This window comes from Lethenteron reissneri, unplaced genomic scaffold (assembly GCF_015708825.2).
Source record: "Lethenteron reissneri isolate LAM-NWPU_2019-01 unplaced genomic scaffold, ASM1570882v1 scaffold_121, whole genome shotgun sequence".
Lineage (NCBI taxonomy): Eukaryota > Metazoa > Chordata > Hyperoartia > Petromyzontiformes > Petromyzontidae > Lethenteron > Lethenteron reissneri.
Window position 1 is genome coordinate 49,779 of NW_026890904.1, and position 22,049 is coordinate 71,827.

Below are 22,049 nucleotides of genomic sequence, written 5' to 3' on the forward strand. Positions count from 1 at the left end.
TGAGTGGTGGTGAGTGGTGTGAGGGAGAGTGAGTGAGGAGTGGTGAGTGGGTGTGGGTGTGGGGGTGGGTGTGGTGTGTGAGTGGTGAGGTGTGGTGTGTGAGTGTTGAGTGATGGTGAGTGAGTGGTGAGCGGTGTGTGAGTGGTGAGTGAGTGGTGAGCGGTGTCGTGTGCTCTGCAGAGAGAAAACTCCGCCCAGACCCCAGGGACAGCGCCCAGAACCAGAAGCACGAGGGGTGAGACACCCTCACACTCCCATCAAACACCCATCACCATCACTCACCCTCACTCACCTACCCTCACCATCACTCACCCTCACTCACTCACCATCACCATCACTCACCATCACCATCACTCACCCTCACCATCACTCACCTTCATTCACTCACCTTCACTCACGCACCATCACCATCACTCACCCTCACCACCTCACCTTCACTCACTCATCATCACTCACCCTCACCATCACTCACCCTCACCATCACTCATCCCATCACACACTCACTCACCCTCACCCACTATTACCATCACTCACCATCACACACTCACTCGGCCTCACTAGCCCACCCTTACCATCACTCACCCTCACTCACCCACACTCACACTCACCCTCACTCATCCACACTCTCTACGGGTCTCTGAGTATGTAGAATCGTGTGTTTTAGACTATTTGGCTACTGCCATGAATCTCCACGTGGTGATGATGATGATAGCCACTTGGTTAAACTGCTGGTATCATTTGTGATGGGCAGGTGGCTTCTGAATAAGTCTAAAATTATTTTTTTTTAACACGCTTTTATGAAATGTACTGTAGTAATAGCAGAACTCCACGACTTCAGGAAGTAGCCCCGAAGCTTGCCATAACGTAAGGGACCGTAGCCAATTACAGCCAACGTCAGTTGACCGTGGACAATTAGTCCCAAGCTGAAACATAACATATAAAAAAGATTGTTTAAAATATATATATATTTAAATGTTTTAATGACAGAATATAGTATTGTCATCAGTATGACGTAAGTATACCAAGTTTGCAGTCGATACCACATTGGGAAGTGGGTTAAAATTGAGTTACAAGATTTCAGGATATGACAACAACAACGACAACAGGCAGAGTGAGTTAAAAGAAGCGCGTAGTACAAAGAGCCACCCAGCAGCTCAGAGGGGCCTTACATCCGGCAACATGAAACTAGTTGAGTTTGAGTGGGTCTCTGTATAAACGTGGGTCTCTGTGGGTATGTAGAATGGTGTGTTTGGAGTATTTGCTGGCTGCTATAAATGTCCACGCGATGATGATGATTTCAGCGACTGAACACGAGCTATGTAGCATCTTAGCGGGGCCTTTCACCTGGCAAAATAAAAAAGTAGTTTAAAATCTCTCCCTCACCCCCCCCCCCCCCCCCCCGGCTCCTTCCCAGGGGTTCCAAGGGTTCGGCTTTGGGGACGGAGGTCTTCAGATGTCGTTTGGCATCGGCGCTTTCCCCTTCGGCTTCATCGCCACGGCCTTCAACATCAACGACGGACGGCCGCCCCCAGGTAACTCACTCACACACTCACACACACAGGCAAAGATGTCCCAGGTAACACTCACACACACACACAGCCACGGGCAAAGATACCCCAGGTAACACTCACACACAGCCACAGGCAAAGATACCCAGGTAGCACATTCACACACACACAGCCACAGGCAAAGATACCCCAGGTAGCACATTCACACACACACAGCCACAGGCAAAGATACCCCAGGTAGCACACTCACACACACACAGCCACAGGCAAAGATACCCCAGGTAGCACATTCACACACACACAGCCACAGGCAAAGATGCCCCAGGTAGCACACACACACACACACACACAGCCACAGGCAAAGATACCCCAGGTAACACACTCACACACACACAGCCACAGGCAAAGACACCCCAGGTAACACACTCACTCACACACAGCCACAGGCAAAGATGCCCCAGGTAACACACTCACACACACACAGCCACAGGCAAAGACCCCCCAAGTAACACACTCACACACACACAGCCACAGGCAAAGACACCCCAGGTAACACACTCACACACACACAGCCACAGGCAAAGACACCCCAGGTAACACACTCACACACACACAGCCACAGGCAAAGACCCCCCAAGTAACACACTCATACAGCCACAGGCAAAGATGCCCCAAGTAGCACTCTCACTAACACACAGCTACAGGCAAAGATCCCCCAGGTAACTCACTCACACACAGCCACAGGCAAAGACCCCCCAGGTAACACACTCACTCACACACAGCCACAGGCAAAGATGCCCCAGGTAACACACTCACTCACACACAGCCACAGGCAAAGACCCCCCAGGTAACACACTCACTCACACACAGCCACAGGCAAAGATGCCCCAGGTAACACTCACTCACACACAGCCACAGGCAAAGATACCCCAGGTAGCACACTCACTCACACACAGCCACAGGCAAAGATGCCCCAGGTAACAAACTCACACACAGCCACAGGCAAAGATGCCCCAGGTAACAAACTCACACACAGCCACAGGCAAAGATGCCCTGGGTACCACGCTCACACTCACACACTGGTACACACACACACTGTTAAACATTGGTACACACACACACACACTGGTACACACACACACATTGACGCACACACTGGTACACACAAAGACAAAGATCCCCCATATAGCTTGAGCAAACTGTTGGGGCAAGTGCTGTTAGCGAGCAGCGCCTTTGAAAGCCTGCGCGTTACATGGGGTGGGTGGCCAACATCACGCCCGACCGCCTTTGTCTCCCCAGTGGCGATGTTTACACACCGCACCAGGTACCCATTTGAGGCCAAGGGGAGACCCAGGACCGGTTTAGATAATCGACACTGTGTTTGCCGTGAGCGGGAATGGAACTCAGGTCGTCTGGTTCGTAGCGCAGCGTAGCACTGACCCCTATACTACCGCTCTCCACACACACACACGCACGCATACTGACACACACACTGATACACGCAGACACACACACCGATACACGCACACACATACAATCTTCTTTTTTCTGCTTAACTGAAGGAAACTGCTGAATACCGGTTTGGGCCGCAGTTACAGAAATCTCTCTGGCAGTGAACGGGATGCTATTGGCTGCTGCTGCTGCTGTGCTGTGTATAGCCTAGGGGCACCCCCAGTGGCAGCTGTCCCTGTGCGTTAGTCTGCTGCCAGTAGGGGTAGCGATAATCACTGCTGTGCGGTCTGTAGCCTAGGGGCACCCTCGGTGGCAGCTGTCTCTGCGTTAGTCTGCTGTGAGAATGGGTAGTGATGATTGCTGCTGTGCTGTCTATAGCCTAGGGGCTCCCCCAGTGTCAGGTGTCCCTGTGCGGAGTAGCTGTGTGTGCTCAACGCGCACGGCCGCAGTGTTAATCGGGGCGGCCCACCGGGTTCGAACCATCGTCCTCGTGCGCGAGTGCACGCGTGATGGCGCCATGCACCAGGCAGAGACTTGGTGGTGGTTGGAGGTCGGTAATGCGGTGGTGGTGGTGATGGTGGTTGCCAGATGGCAACGCTGTGGTGGTGGTGATGGTGGTTGTGGTAGTTTCCAATAACAACGGAGGGCGGAGGAGCGACCCTCACAACAACGAGCGGAGCGCCGGGTGGCTAAAGTACAGCAAGTTGGCACAGTAGGGGGCACAGGTGGTGCATCAGCCACTCATCTCGGTCATCTCAGTCAGTCGACCCGTGGCACCTGGGTCTGCCCCGTGACTTCCTGCCAGCGGGCGTTCGACACTTCACGTGGCCTCAAGGTGCACATGGCCTGGCACAAGCGTCGTGGTGACGTCACCGCCACTTAGTGGCGAATGGCGGTTGTTGTTGTTGGTAGTTTCCAGCCAGGAATGCTGTGGTGGTTGTGAGCAATGCCATTAGGGGATGGGGGTGGGGGTTGGGGTGGTGGGGGTGGGGGGGTGGTGAGGGGGGAGCCCGAGAGCCCGATACAATCAGCTGGTAGCCTCTGGGTGGGCTGACCTCCCCCCACCTTCAACTCAGATCACCAGAGCGAGGCGCCTCGGGGCCGCGGGGAATGTTTGAACGCTCCCTGCGGCGGAGGAGAGGCTGCCACGAATCTCGTCGGGAGCTGGACCAGTTTTTTCCGCCTGGATCTCTGCGGCATTCAGGAGGTCCGGTGGACTGGCTCTGGCTCCAGTCGCCATGAGGGGTGAACAGTCCTCTACTCGGGGCAGGAGACTGCCAAACAACGGGTAGTGGCTCTGCTTCTGAACAAAAGAATGAAGGGGCCGTGGTGGTGAAGTGAGGTAAGATGCGAGTCCCAGCCGACTGTGGGTTCACGTCCCCATCAACGGGAGGCGATGAATGGAGGTGGCTTACACCCCCCACCGAAGATGAGCATCAGTGGAGGGACGCAGGCAAGGCCGATGTGTCAGATGCTTTCTATAACCTCCTGTCCCAGGTGCTAGCTAAAGTGGCCCCCTCAGGATAGAATCATCCTGTTGGGTGTCTTTAATGCCTGAGTGGGTCATGGGCTGCAGTGATTGGAAGGCATGGGTCAGATTACAATGGGAGGAAGCTGCTATATGTCTGTGCTGCCCATGGGCCTGTAATCATCAACACACTGTTCCGGCATCGACGCATCCACACAACATCATGGATGTATGCCGGATCGAAACAAGAACATTTGCTGGACTATCGAGTGATGTAACCGTTAATTTGGGCTCATGTCCTTGATATCAGGACCTACCGTGGAGCTTATCTGCCCGCTGATCCATCAGCTTATCATCTATAAGATGCACCTGCCATTCTTCCACTCCGGTGGTGGGTTGTCCATCTAGGACCCCATTCAAACCCACAGCGGCCTGGTCTCAATTGCTGATGAAAGTTCCCAATTGAGAATGTCAAGATCGCTTGCAGCTGGGGTTGATGCCGAGGGGAAATGGGTGAGGTTCAGGACTGTGCCTCATGCAGCTGTAGTTGCTACATTGGGTATGCAGTCCAGACCTCCGCGGAGACCCTGACTGACCATGGAGGTGTTATGGCTGGCTGGGAGAAAGAGACAGGCCCACTTTCACCTTCTAGAGCATCCCACGTCAGAGAATGAGGAGGCTTACCGCAGCCTTTGCTCGGAGGTTCGGAGAGCCATGCGGTGCTGCGAGGATGGGTTTGTGGTCGCGGGTTAATGAGGAGATGGAACCTGCCTCAGTAGCCCGCGATCACAAATCACTCTTTAACTCGATCAAAAAAAATAACTTGCAGCACCGCACCTATCACCATCCTTAGGTCTGCAGGTTTTACCGAACTTTTATGTGAGGTCTTGGGGGAGGGGAAATCCCTCAGCCCAGACGACATCATGGGGCAAGGTGGGGAGGACCCTGATGGGCCTGCTGTGCATCAAATGTTGGAGGAATTAGTCACCCCTTGTGAAGTAGCTGGCTGAAGTGCCATCTGTTGAGGAAGTACGGAAGGCGATTCAGATTCTGAGATGATCTCCCAAGCGAAATGCTGAGGGAAGGGTGGCGTTTGTGTGCAGACTGCCCTACATGACATCACAATAACAGTCTGGACCACTGGGTGGGTTCCGCAGGATTGGAAGGATGACCGTACTGATTGCGCCAACTTCCGGGGTATCTCCCTCCTCGGTGTGAGGCCAGAAACGGTCCTGGCAAGGATGATTCAACATCGCCCCTTTGCCAGGCACGCTGAGGAGAGGCTTTCAGTGTGTGTACTGTGTGTGTGTGCATTGTGTTGTGTAAGGGTGTGTGTGTACTGTGTGTGTGTGCATTGTGTAGTGTAAGGGTGTGTGTGTACTGTGTGTGTGCATTGTGTAGTGTAAGGGTGTGTGTGTACTTTGTGTGCATTGTGTAGTGTCAGGGTGTGTGTACTGTGTGTGTGCATTGTGTGTGTGCATTGTGTAGTGTCAGGGTTAGTGGGTGTGCACTGAATGTGTACATTCTGTAGTGTCAGGGTGTGTGTGTACTGTGTGTGCACTGTGTAAGGGTTAGTGGGTGTGCTGTGTGTGTATTGTGTGTACATTGTGTAGTGGCAGGGTGTGTGTACTGTGTGTGCATTGTGTAGTGTAAGGGTGTGTGTGTGTGTACTGTGTGTACACTGTAAGGGTGTGTGTGCTGTATGTGTACTGTGTGTGCACTGTGTCAAGGTAAGTGTGTGTACTGTGTGTGCACTGTGTAAGGGTTAGTGGGTGGTAGGCTGTATGTGTACTGTGTGCATTGTGTAGTATAAGGGTGTGTGTGTACTGTGTGTGCCCTGTGTAAGGGTAAGCGTCTGTGTTGTGCGTGTGCTGTGATGTGTGGGCTGTGTGTGCACTGTGTAAGGGTAAGTGTTTGTGCTGTGTGCTGTGTGTGTGCATTGTGTAGTGTAAGGGTGTGTGTGTACTGTGTGTGCACTGTGTAAGGGTAAGTGTGTATGTGCTGTATGTGTGTACCGTGTGTGCACTGTGTAAGGGTTAGTGGGTGTGCTATGTGTGTACTGTGTGTGCACTGTGTCGTGTAAGGATGTGCGTTTACTGTGTGTGCATTGTGTAGTGTAAGGGTGTGTGTGTATTGTGTGTGCACTGTGTAAGGGTTAGTGGGTGTGTGTGCTGTGTGTGTGCGCACTGTGTAAGGGTAAATGTGTGTGTGCTGTGTGTGCGCGTGCTGTGTGTGTGCTGTGCTTGCACTGTGCATTGGTAAGTGTGTGTGTGTACTGTCTACGGGTAAGTGTGTGTGTGCTGTGTTTGCACTGTGTACTGGTAAATGTGCATGTGTGTGCTGTGTGTACACTGTGTAAGGGTAAATGTGTGTGTGTGCTGTGCGTGTGTTATGCGTGTGCTGTGCGTGTGCTGTGCGTGTGCTGTGTGTGTGCTGTGTGTGCGTAGCTGTCCCGGGAACCCCGCAGCACACCGAAGAGCAGTTCCTGTCCCGAATCTTCCTCTACGTCGCCCTGCTCATCATGTTCTGGCTCTTTATCGCCTAGGCACGGCCCCCACCACCAAAGCCACCACCACAGCCACCACCACTACCACAGCCACCACCACCACAGCGGCCACCATGGCCACCACTACCACAGCCACCACCACCACGGCCACCACCACAACCACAGCCACCACCGCAGCCATCACCACTACCGCTACCACCACCACGGCCACCACGGCCACCACCACCACGGCCACCACCACAGCGGCCACCACCCCAACCACAGCCACCACCACAGCCATCACCACTACCGCTACCACCTCCACCCCCACCACAGCCACCACGGCCACCACCACCACAGCCACCACCACTATCATGGCTACCACCACCATCAACAACAACAACCGCTTTCACCACAAATTGGCAGTGGCATCATGGCGCCTGTGCCAGGCTAGGTGCACTTGGAGGCCACCTGAAGTGTTGAAGGCCCTGCTGGCAGGAGGTCATGGGTCAGATCCATCAGGTACCATGGGTCGACTGACTGAGATGACTTGCAGATGCACCACCACCTGTCCTCCCCACTGTTCCAACTTTCTGCTCTTTAGCCACCCGGCGCTCCGCTCGTTGTTGTGAGCGTCACTCCTCTACCCTCCGTTGTTGCTGGAGGGCGACTGCCTCCAACTGCCCAGTAGCATCCTTCACGAGCCTCCCCCACAGAGGCCGATCTTGACACCGCTGATACCAGTAATTGGCAATTACACTCAGCTCCATATCCTCCTGCACAGCATCAGTCCATCTCTTCTCTCGCCCATGCTGTGCCCGTTTAGCCCGCTTTATCCAGACAAACAAAAGCTGCTTGGGCATGCTGTGGCTGGTCATGTGAGAGACATTGCCCAGCCAATGCAGCCTTGCCTGCCGGAGTAGCTCACTGACGGGACTGCGTTCAGATCTTTCAAGCAGCTGTGAGCTCTTCACACAATCCAACCTGGTCAAAGTCAGGATGGATCGTAGGCAAGCCAGCCTGAATGTTTCTAACTGGCACAAATGTTCCTTATAGAGGGCTGTACGTCTCACAAGTATAGAGAAGGGAGGGCAGAGCCTTGTACAGAGCGACAGGCCAGGTAGCTTCCACACAAGTAGCGTTACGCAGCCAATGACAAAACAATGCCACCAGACTGATTTAGTGAGACCTCTGCTGCTTAATAGGATCTTGTCCTAAGCACACTGCCCAGGTATGGAACTTCTCCACTCTCTTCACAACTGCCTCATCACTCGGGGGGGGGGGAGGGGGTTGAAGGGGGGGGGCATTGTTTGACAATACCCAGGCAGGTGCTTTGTTTTTGTAGGGCTGATGGTAAGGCTCCATCTCATAGTGGCATGTTCCAGGTTGAACAGGAGCATCTCCAACTTCTTTCAGTCAGCAGCAATCACTAGATCGATAGATCTAGTGATCTATAGATCTAGTGATGATCACTAGATCATCCGTGTACGTAACATGGTTTACCACATAGGGAGCCATCCTTTAATCACACCCAGGCATCAATCAATCCTTCCATTGTATCTGTACCATATGGAGATTCCTTCAGTACAGCCATGGAAAGCTTCTTGAATTACGTGGTCAAAGATTATGTTAAATAATGTGGGAGCCAGAGGACATCCCTGTCGCACCCCGAAGTTGAACAGGGAATGGCTCCAACTCCCGGCCACGCAACTTCACCCGGGCCTGCCCACCTTCATGAAATGTCCTTAATAATTGTGAGCAGATGGTTTGGGCCTCCGAAAGTACGAAAAATAACCCAGAGCCCTGGCCTATTTATGATATCATAGGCCTTGACCAGGTCGATAAAGCAGATATGTAGGTCCGTTTGGAATTCCCTACACCTTTCCTGTCACAGACGGACAGAGAATCTGTGCAGGACCATCCTTGCCTGAAACCACATCCGGGCTCCGAAAGCCTCTCCTCAGCGCGTTGCCTAGCAAGGTGATGTTGAATAAACCTTGCCAGGACCTTTTCTGGGCTCACACTGAGGCGAGAGATGCCCCTGTAGTTGTTCGAGTCTGTAAGGTCCCCCTTCTTAAATCGGGGGACCACCAGGGCATCCTTTCAATCCTGCGGAACTCATCCAGCGGTCCAGACTGTTATAATAATGTTGCTATAGGGCAGTGCACACAAACACCACCCTGTCTCAGCAGTCTTCTTGGGAGATCATCTCTGCCCGGCACTTTTCCTGGTCTCAAACTCTGTATGGCGCCTCAGCCAACCACTCGGAAGGGGTGGCTACTTCTGCCGATATTTGAGGCATGGCGATCTCAGCAGGATCATCCCCACATTGCCCCATGATGTCATCTGGGCTGAGGGATTCTCCTGCCCACAGTTTCTCACAGAAATGTTCAGCAGACCAGTTCCTGGGGGGTCAGAGATCAAGTCACCGTTCTTTCTCTTAAGGATGGTGATAGGTGGGGTGCTGCAAGTTACCTTTTTGATGAAGTTAAAGATTGATTTATGATCACTGCTGCGGCAGATGCCATCTCCTCAGCAACTCGCGAGCATCACTCGCCCTTGCAGCGGCACACGGCTCTCCGAACCTCCGAGCAAAGGCTGCGGTTAAGCCGCTTCGTTCTCGGACGTGGGATGCTGTGGCCGGTGGGAGTGGACCTGCCGCTGACTTTCAACCAGTCGGAACACCACCTCCAACCCACCCATTCACACACCCACCCACGCACCTGGGTCTGTTCCTTGACCTCTTGCCAGCAGCGACCCTTCCACACTTCACATGGCCACGAAGTCCACCTGGCCTGGCACATGCACCGTGGTTACTTCACCGCCACCTAGCAGTGAATGGCGGTTGTTGTTGGAGGTGTGAGGGTGTGTGGGGGGCGGTAGTGTCGTGGTTAACGCCACGCTGTGCTACGAACCCGGTGACCCGAGTTGGATTCCTGCTCACGGCCACCAGCACCAGTGACGGCGATTATCCGAACCGGTCCTAGGCCTTCCCCTAGGTCGACTCAGCCTCAAATGAGTTACCTGGAGCGGTGGGTAGTAAACATCGCCACTGGGGAGACAAAGGGGGCCGGGCGTGGTACTGGCCACCCACCCCCTGGCGTGCCGTGCCGGTCTTCATCGGTGCTCGCTAACAGCACTTGCACCAAACAGTCTGTTGAGGCTGCATGGGGGGGGGGGGGGGGGGGGCTTCGTCTTTGGTGTGAGTGAGTGGATGACTGGATTTGCCTTGCAGGGCGAGCGAGCGAGTGAGCGATTGTGTGGTGAGTGAGCGTGAGAGCGTGTCGTGTATATCCTCTCCCCGAGGGCGCCACACGTGGCGAGACGTTAACTATGTGAGTCTTTATGAGTATGGGTCTCTGTCAGTCTTCATGAGTAGAGCCTATTCTGGCAAATCGCCCGAAGATGCTGGATGTAATTTAGAGCGAAACGTCGTTCTCAAATTGTAAATGTTGTGGATCCACTCTTCAACACACCGGTGGGCTAAAGTAGTGAACTCTTTTGTCTACGTGACACAATTTTTACTGATTGGCCGTGTTGGGTGGTCAAGGGTTGCGACACATTTATAAATAACGCGATCTAACCCAAAAACCTTTATTATGAGTATATGTCTCTGTGTGTTTGTGTGGGTCTCTGTGGGTCTGTATGGGTCTCTATGGGTCTGTATGGGTCTGTGTGGGTCTCTATGGGTCTCTGTGGGTCTGTATGGGTCTGTGTGGGTCTCTATGGGTCTCTGTGGGTCTGTGTGGGTCTCTGTGGGTCTGTGTGGGTCTCTGTGGGTCTGTATGGGTCTGTGGGTCTGTATGGGTCTCGGTGGGTCTGTATGGGTTTCTGTGGATCTGTATGTGTCGGTCGCTCTGTAGGGGTCTCTGTGTGTCTATGGGTCTCTGTAGATCTGTATGGGTCTCTGTGGGTCTCTGGGTCTGTATGTGTCTGTGGGTCTGTATGGGTTTCTGTGGATCTGTATGTGTCTGTGGGTCTCTGAGTCTTTGTGGGTCTGTATGGGTCTCTGGATCTTTGTGGATCTCTGTGGATCTCTATGGATCTCTGTGGGTCTCTATGGGTCTCTGTGGGTCTTTGTGGATCTCTGTTGGTATCTATGGATCTCTGTGGGTCTCTATGGATCTCTGTGTGTCTCTATGGGTCTCTGTGGGTCTGTATGGGTCTGTGGGTCTCTATGGGTCTCTGTGGGTCTCTATGGGTCTCTGTGGGTCTCTATGGGTCTCTGTGGGTCTCTATGGATCTCTGTGGGTCTCTATAGATCTCTGTGGGTCTCTATGGATCTCTGTGGGTCTCTGTGGGTCTCTATGGGTCTCTGGGTCTCTCAGCATCCCCTGCAACCCGAGACCTCAGAGCAGCAGCAGCAGTAGAAGCATCGCCTCCCTCCCTGGCCGCCTCTGTCTCCCGCTGCCTTAGTAAGAGCAGAACCCGGGCAAGATCCTCCTGACCACAGAGTTCACAAAGCATCTCTCGAGTGACCGCTCTCGAACATTGTAAACGTTGAACCGGTTTAAACCTGTTTGTAACCGCTCCGGTACAACAGGTAAAGCCCCGCTCCCCCACCCCCCACCCTGTTAGCCTGCAACAGACTGCTGGAGGCAAGTTTGTTAGCGAGTAGCACCTTCACTGACACAGTCACTCACTCAGTCACTCAGTCAGTCACTCAGTCATTCACACACAGTCACTCACAGTCGCCTTCAGTCACTCTCACTCACAGTCACTCACTCAGTCACTCACTCAGTCACTCACAGTCACTCACACTCACTCACACTCACCCACACTCACCCACACTCATCCACACTCACCCACACTCACCCTCACACACCTTAACAGGCTGTAGGGGCAAGTGGTGTTAGTAGCGAGTAGCAGCACCTATGAAGGCCGACACTGTGGCACACACAAAGGGGGTGGGTGTCTAGCACCTCGCTCGGCCGCCTTTGTCTCCCCAGTGGCGGTGTTTACCCACTGCACCGGGTACTCATTTGAGGCTGAGTCGACCTAGGGGAGGCCCAGGACCGGTTGAGATGATCATCAGTGGTGTTGGCCGTGAGCTGGAATCGAATGTGGGTCACAGCGTGGGGTACTCACGGATTCATGTGACTCTGTGTCTCCGTGTTTCTGTGTCTCTGTGTCCGTGCCTCTGTGTCTCCCTGTGTCTCTGTGTCTCGTGTACGTGTCTCTGTGTCTCTGTCTCCCTGTGTCTCTGTCTCTGTGTGTCTCTGTGTCTCATGTACATCTCTGTGTGTCTCTGTGTCTCCGTGTCTCCGTGTCTCTGTGTGTCTGTGTCTCTGTGTACGTGTCTCTATATCTCTGTGTCTCTGTGTCTTCGTGTCTCCGTATCTCTGTGTCTGTCTGTCTGTGTCTCTGTGTCTCTGTGTCTTCGTGTCTCCGTATCTCTGTGTCTCTGTCTGTCTGTGTCTCTGTGTATGTGTGTCTGTGTCTCTGTGTACGTGTCTCTGTAACTGTGTCTCTATGTCTCTATGTCTCTGAGTCTCTGTGTACGTGTCACTGTGTCTCTGTGTCTCTGTGTCCCTGTGTCACTGTGTACGTGTCTCTGTGTCTCTGTACGTGTCTCTGTGTCTCTGTGTGTCTGTATCTCTCTGTCTCTGTGTCTCTTGAGTTTCTGTCTGTGTCCCTGTGTCTCTGTGTCCCTGTGTCTCTGTGTGTCTGTCTCTCTGTCTCTGAGTCTCTGTCTGTGTCCCTGTGTATCTGTGTCTCTGTGTCACTGTGTTTCTGTGTCTCTCTGTGTCTGTGTCTCTCTGTCTCTGTGTCTCTAAGTCTCTGTGTACGTGTCACTGTGTTTCTGTGTCTCTCTGTGTCTGTGTCTTTCTGTCTCTGTGTCTCTGTGTCTCTGTGTACGTGTCTCTGTGTCTCTGTGTACGTGTCTCTGTGTCTCTGTCTCTCTGTGTCTCTGTGAACGTGTCTTTGTGTCTCTGTGTCTCTGTGTCACTGTGTATCTGTGTCTCTGTATTTCTGTGTACGTGTCTCTGTGTAAATGTGTCTGTGTCTCTGTGTACGTGTCTCTGTCTCTGTGTCTCCCTGTGTCTCTGTGTCTCTGTCTCTCTTGTGGCACTGTGTATGTGTCTCTGTGTCTCTGTGTGTCTCTGTGTCTCTATGTCTTTATGTCTCTCTGTCTCTCTGTCTACGTGTCTCTGTGTGTCTGTGTCTCTGTGTCTGTCTCTGTGTACGTGTCTCTGTGTCTCTGTGTTTCTGTGTCTCTGTGTCTCCGTGTCTTCGTGTCTCCGTATCTCTGTGTCTCTGTCTGTCTGTGTCTCTGTGTACGTGTCTCTGTGTACGTGTCTCTGTATCTGTGTCTCTATGTCTCTATGTCTCTGAGTCTCTGTGTATGTGTCACTGTGTCTCTGTGTCTCTGTGCCCCTGTGTCACTGTGTACGTGTATCTGTGTCTCTGTGTACGTGTCTCTGTGTCTCTGTGTCTCTCTGTCTCTGAGTCTCTGTCTGTGTCCCTGTGTCCCTGTGTCCCTGTGTCTCTGTGTCCCTGTGTCTCTGTGTCTCTGTGTCTCTGTGTCTCTGTGTCACAGTGTCTCTGTGTCTCTCTGTCTCTGTGTCTCTGAGTCTCTGTGTACGTGTCACTGTGTTTCTGTGTCTCTCTGTGTCTCCGTGTGTCTGTGTCTCTCTGTGTCTTTGTGTACGTGTCTCTGTGTCTATGTGTACGTGTCTTTGTGTCTCTGTGTCTCTGTGTCACTGTGTCTCTGTGTACGTGTCTCTGTGTCTCTGTGTCTCTGTGTCACTGTGTCACTGTGTATCTGTGTCTCTGTGTACGTGTTTCTGTGTACATGTCTCTGTGTACGTGTCTCTGTCTCTGTCTCCCTGTGTCTCTGTGTCTCTGTCTCTCTTGTGTCACTGTGTATGTGTCTCTGTGTCTCCGTGTCTCCGTGTCTCTGTCTCTCTGTCTCTGTGTACGTGTCTCTGTGTACCTGCCTCTGTGTCTCTCTGTCTCTGAGTCTCTGAGTCTCTGTGTACGTGTCACTGTGTCTCTGTGTCTCTGTGTCTCTCTGCGTCTCTGTGTCTCCGTGTCTTTGTGTCTCTGTGTACGTGTCCCTGTGTCCCTGTGTCACTGTGTCTCTGTCTGTATCTCTGTGTCTCTGAGTCTCTGTGTCTCCGTGTCTCTGTGTCTCTATGTCTATGTTTCTATGTGTCTATGTGTATTTGTCTCTGTGTCTCTGTGTCCCTGTGTCTCTGTGTACGTGTCTCTGTGTACGTGTCTCTGTGTCTCTGTGTCTCTGTGTCTCTGTGTCTCCGAGTCTCTGTGTCTCCGAGTCTCTGTGTCTCTGTGTCTCTGTGTTTCTGTGTCTCTGTGTCTCTGTGTCTCCGAGTCTCTGTGTGTCTGTGTCTCTCTGTCTCTGTGTCTCTGTGTACATGTCTCTGTGTCTCTGTTTCTCTGTGTCTCTGTCTCTTTATGTCTCTCTGTCTCTGTGTACGTGTCTCTGTGTCTCTGTGTACGTGTCTCTGTGTCTCTGTGTCACTGTGTCTCTGTGTACGTGTCTCTGTGTCTCTGTGTCACTGTGTCTCTGTGTACGTGTCTCTGTGTCTCTCTCTGTCTCTGTGTACGTGTCTCTCTGTGTACGTGTCTCTGTGTCTTTGTGTCTCTGTGTATGTGTCTCTGTGTCACTGTGTTCATTTCGCTGGGTCACTGTGTCTCTGTCTCTGCTTCTCCGTGTCTCTGCAGGTGGAGCGGCCCCTCTGCTCCTCTCCCCACACAACCTCCACGAAGTCTTCTTCATCATCGTCGCCATCGTCATCTTCCTTTGGCTCCTCACTGTGTGAGGCACGGCCACACCTCACCACTCACCCACCCACTCGTCCACTCACCAACCCACTCACCCAACCTCTCACTCACCCACCCAACAACTCACTCCCTCCCACCCACTCTCTGTTCACAAACCCACTCACCAATCCACTCACCCACCCACCAAACAACTCACCCACCCGCTCACCTGCCCTCTCACTCATCTACCCTTCCACTCACCCACCCACTCGTCCACTCATCAACCCACTCACCCACCCACTCACCCGCCCACTCACCAACCCACTCAATCACCCACTCACCCACCCTCTCGCTCACCATCCCACACGCTGCTCACTCACCTCTCACCACAAACTCAAGGCTCGTTTCCAGAAGGGTCCTTCCCGAGTTATCGGAGCAGCGCGCGATGATTGCTGCTGCTGTGTGGGTCTATAGCCTAGGGGCATCCCCAGTGACAGCTGTCTTTGTGTCATCCCAACTGAGTGCTTAATCTGCAGATAATCTTTCGTTGTTAAAATTTGTACAAATTTCGGATTCGTGGCGCGGCCCCCTCCCCCCCCCCCCCCTCAATATGAGAACGGCCACCCACTCAGCACTCACTCACACCCACAGAGTGACCACTCACTCAGCACTCACTCACACCCACAGAGTGACCACTCACTCAGCACTCACTCACACCCACAGAGTGACCACTCACTCAGCACTCACACCCACAGAGTGACCACTCACTCAGCACTCACTCACACCCACAGAGTGACCACCCACTCAGCACTCACTCACACCCACAGAGTGACCACTCACTCAGCACTCACTCACACCCACAGAGTGACCACTCACTCAGCACTCACTCACACCCACAGAGTGACCACCCACTCAGCACTCACTCACACCCACAGAGTGACCACCCACTCAGCACTCACTCACACCCACAGAGTGACCACTCACTCAGCACTCACTCACACCCACAGAGTGACCACCCACCCAGCACTCACTCACACCCACAGAGTGGCCACTCACTCAGCACTCACTCACACCCACAGGGTGACCACACTCAGCACTCACTCACACAGAGTGACCACTCACTCAGCACTCACTCACACCCACAGAGTGACCACCCACTCAGCACTCACTCACACCCACAGAGTGACCACTCACTCAGCACTCACTCACACTCACAGAGTGACCACTCACTCAGCACTCACTCACACCCACAGAGTGACCACTCACTCAGCACTCACTCACACCCACAGAGTGACCACCCACTCAGCACTCACTCACACCCACAGAGTGACCACCCACTCAGCACTCACTCACACCCACAGAGTGACCACTCACTCAGCACTCACTCACACCCACAGAGTGACCACCCACCCAGCACTCACTCACACCCACAGAGTGGCCACTCACTCAGCACTCACTCACACCCACAGGGTGACCACACTCAGCACTCACTCACACAGAGTGACCACTCACTCAGCACTCACTCACACCCACAGAGTGACCACTCACTCAGCACTCAGTCACACTCACAGAGTGACCACTCACTCAGCACTCACTCACACTCACAGAGTGACCACTCACTCAGCACTCACTCACACCCACAGAGTGACCACTCACTCAGCACTCACTCACACCCACAGAGTGACCACCCACTCAGCACTCACTCACACCCACAGAGTGACCACCCACTCAGCACTCACTCACACCCACAGAGTGACCACTCACTCAGCACTCACTCACACCCACAGAGTGACCACCCACCCAGCACTCACTCACACCCACAGAGTGGCCACTCACTCAGCACTCACTCACACTCACAGGGTGACCACACTCAGCACTCACTCACACAGAGTGACCACTCACTCAGCACTCACTCACACCCACAGAGTGACCACTCACTCAGCACTCAGTCACACTCACAGAGTGACCACTCACTCAGCACTCACTCACACCCACAGAGTGACCACCCACTCAGCACTCACTCACACTCACAGGGTGACCACACTCAGCACTCACTCACACTCACAGAGTGACCACTCACTCAGCACTCACTCACACCCACAGAGTGACCACCCACTCAGCACTCACTCACACCCACAGAGTGACCACCCACTCAGCACTCACTCACACCCACAGAGTGACCACTCACTCAGCACTCACTCACACTCACAGAGTGACCACTCACTCAGCACTCACTCACACCCACAGAGTGACCACCCACTCAGCACTCACTCACACCCACAGAGTGACCACTCACTCAGCACTCACTCACACCCACAGAGTGACCACCCACCCAGCACTCACTCACACCCACAGAGAGGCCACTCACTCAGCACTCACTCACACTCACAGGGTGACCACACTCAGCACTCACTCACACAGAGTGACCACTCACTCAGCACTCACTCACACCCACAGAGTGACCACTCACTCAGCACTCAGTCACACTCACAGAGTGACCACTCACTCAGCACTCACTCACACCCACAGAGTGACCACCCACTCAGCACTCACTCACACTCACAGGGTGACCACACTCAGCACTCACTCACACTCACAGAGTGACCACTCACTCAGCACTCACTCACACCCACAGAGTGACCACCCACTCAGCACTCACTCACACCCACAGAGTGACCACTCACTCAGCACTCACTCACTCACACCCACAGAGTGACCACCCACTCAGCACTCACTCACACCCACAGAGTGACCACTCACTCAGCACTCACTCACACCCACAGAGTGACCACTCACTCAGCACTCACTCACACTAACAGAGTGACCACTCACTCAGCACTCACTCACACCCACAGAGTGACCACCCACCCAGCACTCACTCACACCCACAGAGTGACCACTCACTCAGCACTCACACCCACAGAGTGACCACTCACTCAGCACTCACTCACACCCACAGAGTGACCACTCACTCAGCACTCACTCACACCCACAGAGTGACCACTCACTCAGCACTCACTCACACCCACAGAGTGACCACTCACTCACACCCACAGTGACCACTCACTCAGCACTCACTCACACCCACAGAGTGACCACTCACTCAGCGCTCACTCACACCCACAGAGTGACCACTCACTCAGCACTCACTCACACCCACAGAGTGACCACCCACTCAGCACTCACTCACACCCGCAGAGTGACCACTCACTCAGCACTCACTCACACCCACAGAGTGACCACTCACTCACACTCACAGGGTGACCACTCACTCAGCACTCACTCACACTCACAGAGTGACCACCCACTCAGCACTCACGCACACCCGCAGAGTGACCACTCACTCAGCACTCACTCACACCCACAGAGTGACCATAGGCTCGGCACTCTCACACTGACTCAGTCACTCGGCCACTGACACACACTGACTCACTCCCACACTGACTCACACCCACACTCACTCACTCTCACACTGACTCACCCTCACACTCACTCACTCTCACACTGACTCACACCCACACTGACTCACACCCACACTGACTCACTCTCACACTGACTCACTCTCACACTGACTCACTCTCACACTGACTCGCACTCAGCACTGACTCACACCCACACTGACTCACACCCACACTGACTCACACCCACACTGACTCACACCCACACTGACTCACACCCACAATGACTCACTCTCACACTCACTCACTCTCACACTCACTCACTCTCACACTGTCTCACACCCACACTGTCTCACACCCACACTGACTCACTCTCACACTGACTCCCACCCACACTGACTCACTCTCACACTGACTCACTCACACTGACTCACACTCAGCACTGACTCACTCTCACACTGACTCACTCTCACACTGTAGAAGGAGGAGGCAACAGCAGTGAACCCCACTGGGGGAGGGAGTCCTTGTGGGGGACCCCGCAGCCACTGGTATTTTTTACTTTAGGTGCTCGGTGCGAATAAATATCCCTGTACAGTTCATCGTCATCGTCGTTGTTGTCATCGTCATCGCACGGTCATCATCGTCATTGTCGTCGCACGGTCATCATCATCTCACCGTCGTCGTCATCGTCGCACGGTCATCATCATCTCACGGTCGTCGTCGTCTTTGTCGCCCGGTCGTCGTCGTTGTGCGGTCGTCGTCATTGCGTGTAAATTGCGTTCCCTGTGCCGGTCTCAATGAATAAATAATTATAAACCCCCTCGTGGTTGGAGCTTCGTGGACTTCGGTGCAAGAGGAGGGTTGGGAGGGTGAGGAGGGTGAGGAGGTTCGGGAGGGTGAGGAGGGTGAGGAGGTTCGGGAGGGTGAGGAGGGTCGGGAGGGTGATGAGGGTGAGGAGGGTGAGGAGGGTGAGGAGGTTCGGGAGGGTGAGGAGGGTGAGGAGGGTGATGAGGGTGAGGAGGTTCGGGAGGGTGATGAGGGTGATGAGGGTGAGGAGGTTCGGGAGGGTGAGGAGGGTGAGGAGGTTCGGGAGTGTGAGGAGGTTCGGGAGGGTGAGGAGGGTGAGGAGGTTCGGGAGTGTGAGGAGGTTCGGGAGGGTGAGGAGGGTGAGGAGGTTCGGGAGTGTGAGGAGGTTCGGGAGGGTGAGGAGGGTGAGGAGGGTGAGGAGGGTGAGGAGGTTCGGGAGGGTGAGGAGGGTGAGGAGGTTCGGGAGGGTGAGGAGGGTGAGGAGTGTGAGGAGGTTCGGGAGGGTGAGGAGGTTCGGGAGGGTGAGGAGGGTGAGGAGGTTCGGGAGGGTGAGGAGGGTGAGGAGGGTGATGAGGGTGAGGAGGTTCGGGAGGGTGAGGAGGGTGAGGAGGGTGATGAGGGTGAGGAGGTTCGGGAGGGTGAGGAGGTTCGGGAGGGTGAGGAGGGTGAGGAGGTTCGGGAGGGTGAGGAGGGTGAGGAGGGTGAGGAGGGTCGGGAGGGTTTGAGGGTTCCGCGCCACTTGCGTGGGTGGTCGCCAAAGTTCATCCTCTGCAAGCCCCGCCCCCTTCCCCTCTGGGACATGCCCCCTTTCCCTCTGGGCCACGTTCCTTCTCCTCTGGGACAAGCCCCTTCCCCTTTGGGCCAAGCCCCTTTCCCTCTGGACCACGCCCCCTCCCCTCTGGGCCACGCCCCTTTCCTCTTCAGGCCACGCCCCCTTCCTCTGTATGCCCCGCCCCTTCCTGGGCACCGTGGTGGCCAGGAGATGTTATCTGCCTCTCACTATGCAAGGTCATGGATTCGATCCCAGATCCTGACGATGCCTGCTGCTGTATATTTGGTACCAAGAGATGTTAACTACTTTGCCTGGTACGTAGGAGGTGCGGTGGTTCGATCCCAGATCCTGGCGATGCCTGCTGCTGTATATTTGGTACCAAGAGATGTTAACTACTTTGCCTGGTACGTAGGAGGTGCGGGGTTCGAGCCCAGATCCTGGCGATGCCTAATGCTGTATATTTGGTATCAAGAGGTGTTAACTACTTTGCCTGGTACGTAGGAGGTGCGGGGTTCGATCCCAGATCCTGACGATGCCTGCTGCTGTATATTTGGAGTCTGCGTCTCTCTCTCCCCGTTGATTTTTTCTCCGGGTCCTCCGCTCTTCCCAATTCACATTTAGAATCAACGTCACCACGCGTTTTAGAGGACAAGTCGATCCTTGATCATCCGCGCTCATGGCGGGGGAGGCCGGCCGCGGGTAAATCAAAATCGCGGACGATTCAAAAGTGTGACCATTTACCGCGGAAATCTTGTGGCGCCGCCGGTCAGCCGGCGCCTGACTCAACGACATCACCCCGCGGGCGGCCATCACTCCTCTCAAACCCCCACCTCTCCCCCATGATTGAATGCACACCCACAATACACATGACGTCACCCTCCAAACGTCCATTACATCCCCGAACCCAACCTCTGCCCCCCCCGCCCGCCCGCCCCCATGATTGATTGCACCACCCACACAATGGGTCCTGTTGAGGTCACTTGGTGGGTCAAATTTTAATCCGTGGCAATGTAGACAATGGCCGTCGAGATATTGGCGAGAGCTCGACGGGGCAATAATTGAGGCGTGGGCACCCCGTGGAATCCGACCCCATATTGTGTTGTCAAAGAATTGCCCTGTCCCCCCGCGGTGAGTGATACATGTGTAATGTGAGGATATATCCGGGTCATTGACGGATTACAACTCGTCATGATGATTGGCTCTGCCGGTCCTGGTCCATAGCCAATGGGGGGAAGCCTAGGGGCGTGGACCTGACATAATGGAAAGGTGACAGCTGTAAGTAGAGGATTGGTTCTGCTGGCTTTAGCTACAGCCAATGGGGAGACGAGTCAGGGGCGTGGTCCCGGGAGCCTACGGTGGAGTCTGGAAGATACCATAGAGGCTAACCAGGATTGGTGGAAACGTACCACGTGACCCAGGTATTAAAAGGGGTGGAGACGAACAACACATGGTCAGAACTGGAACGAACGAACGAAGGGAAGAGGCTACGCGAGAGCGGGGGTCCAGTAAGATGGGAGTGTTGTGAACGAAAGACAAATAAAGACCGGATCCCAGAAGTCGCTTCAACGACCTTTATTACCCATGCTCACAGATAGCGCTGGGTGAGTGGGGGGGCACAATGGAAGTGAAGTAACTATGAACCAAAACAATAACTTAGGAGCTTCGGAGGGGTGGGACACAGGTAAGCACACGATTGGCTGCACAGAGATCACGGGTCCAAGCCTTTGATGTAAGCGTAGAAGAACCGCGAGACGGAGGGAGGAGGTCTATGCCCGGTCAGCCGAGAAGTACAGCTCTTCTTCAGCCGACTGTTGGTGTGCGAGAGACACGAATGGGTGAGTCCGTCCGACCGAGCAACTGTACCATGGTGGCAAGGGCTGTATTCTTTGCCCGCACGCTCTCGGGCTGCCCCAGCGAACCCTTAGTAACCCCGTTGGTTTGAGCGTACCGTTAAATAAAAAACCGGTTGGAAAGATTGCCGCGATTCTGGTGTCCATAGCCTTGAGGAGTGCATGAGTCTCGAGGCGCGTGAGGGGAGTCGTGGTGCTGTGGTTAGCGCTGCGTGGGAGTCCCCGTGGACGTCATCGCTCAATGCATCAATGCGCGCCGGGGTGCGGTGGCGCTTGTAATTCCCGCCGATAACTTCACTCCGAGCAGGTACGGCTCCTGCCGGCGTTCTGCCACCGTCGAGAGTGGCGGAGAGAGGATCCTATTCCTGAAGCGGAAGCCAGGCCGCCAGCTCCGCTTGGGGCCCGTGGCCGCCAATCTCGCGTTGACCGTCACCATCGGCCTGCTTACCGAGACACTGTTGCCAGTGACAGCGGCCGCCACAGGCCCCTCTCACCAACCATCTGGTGAGGTAATGCTGACCCCTCCCACCCCTCCAACCCGGAGCCAGTGTAATAAAGCTCGTTGAGGCGACTTCTGGAAT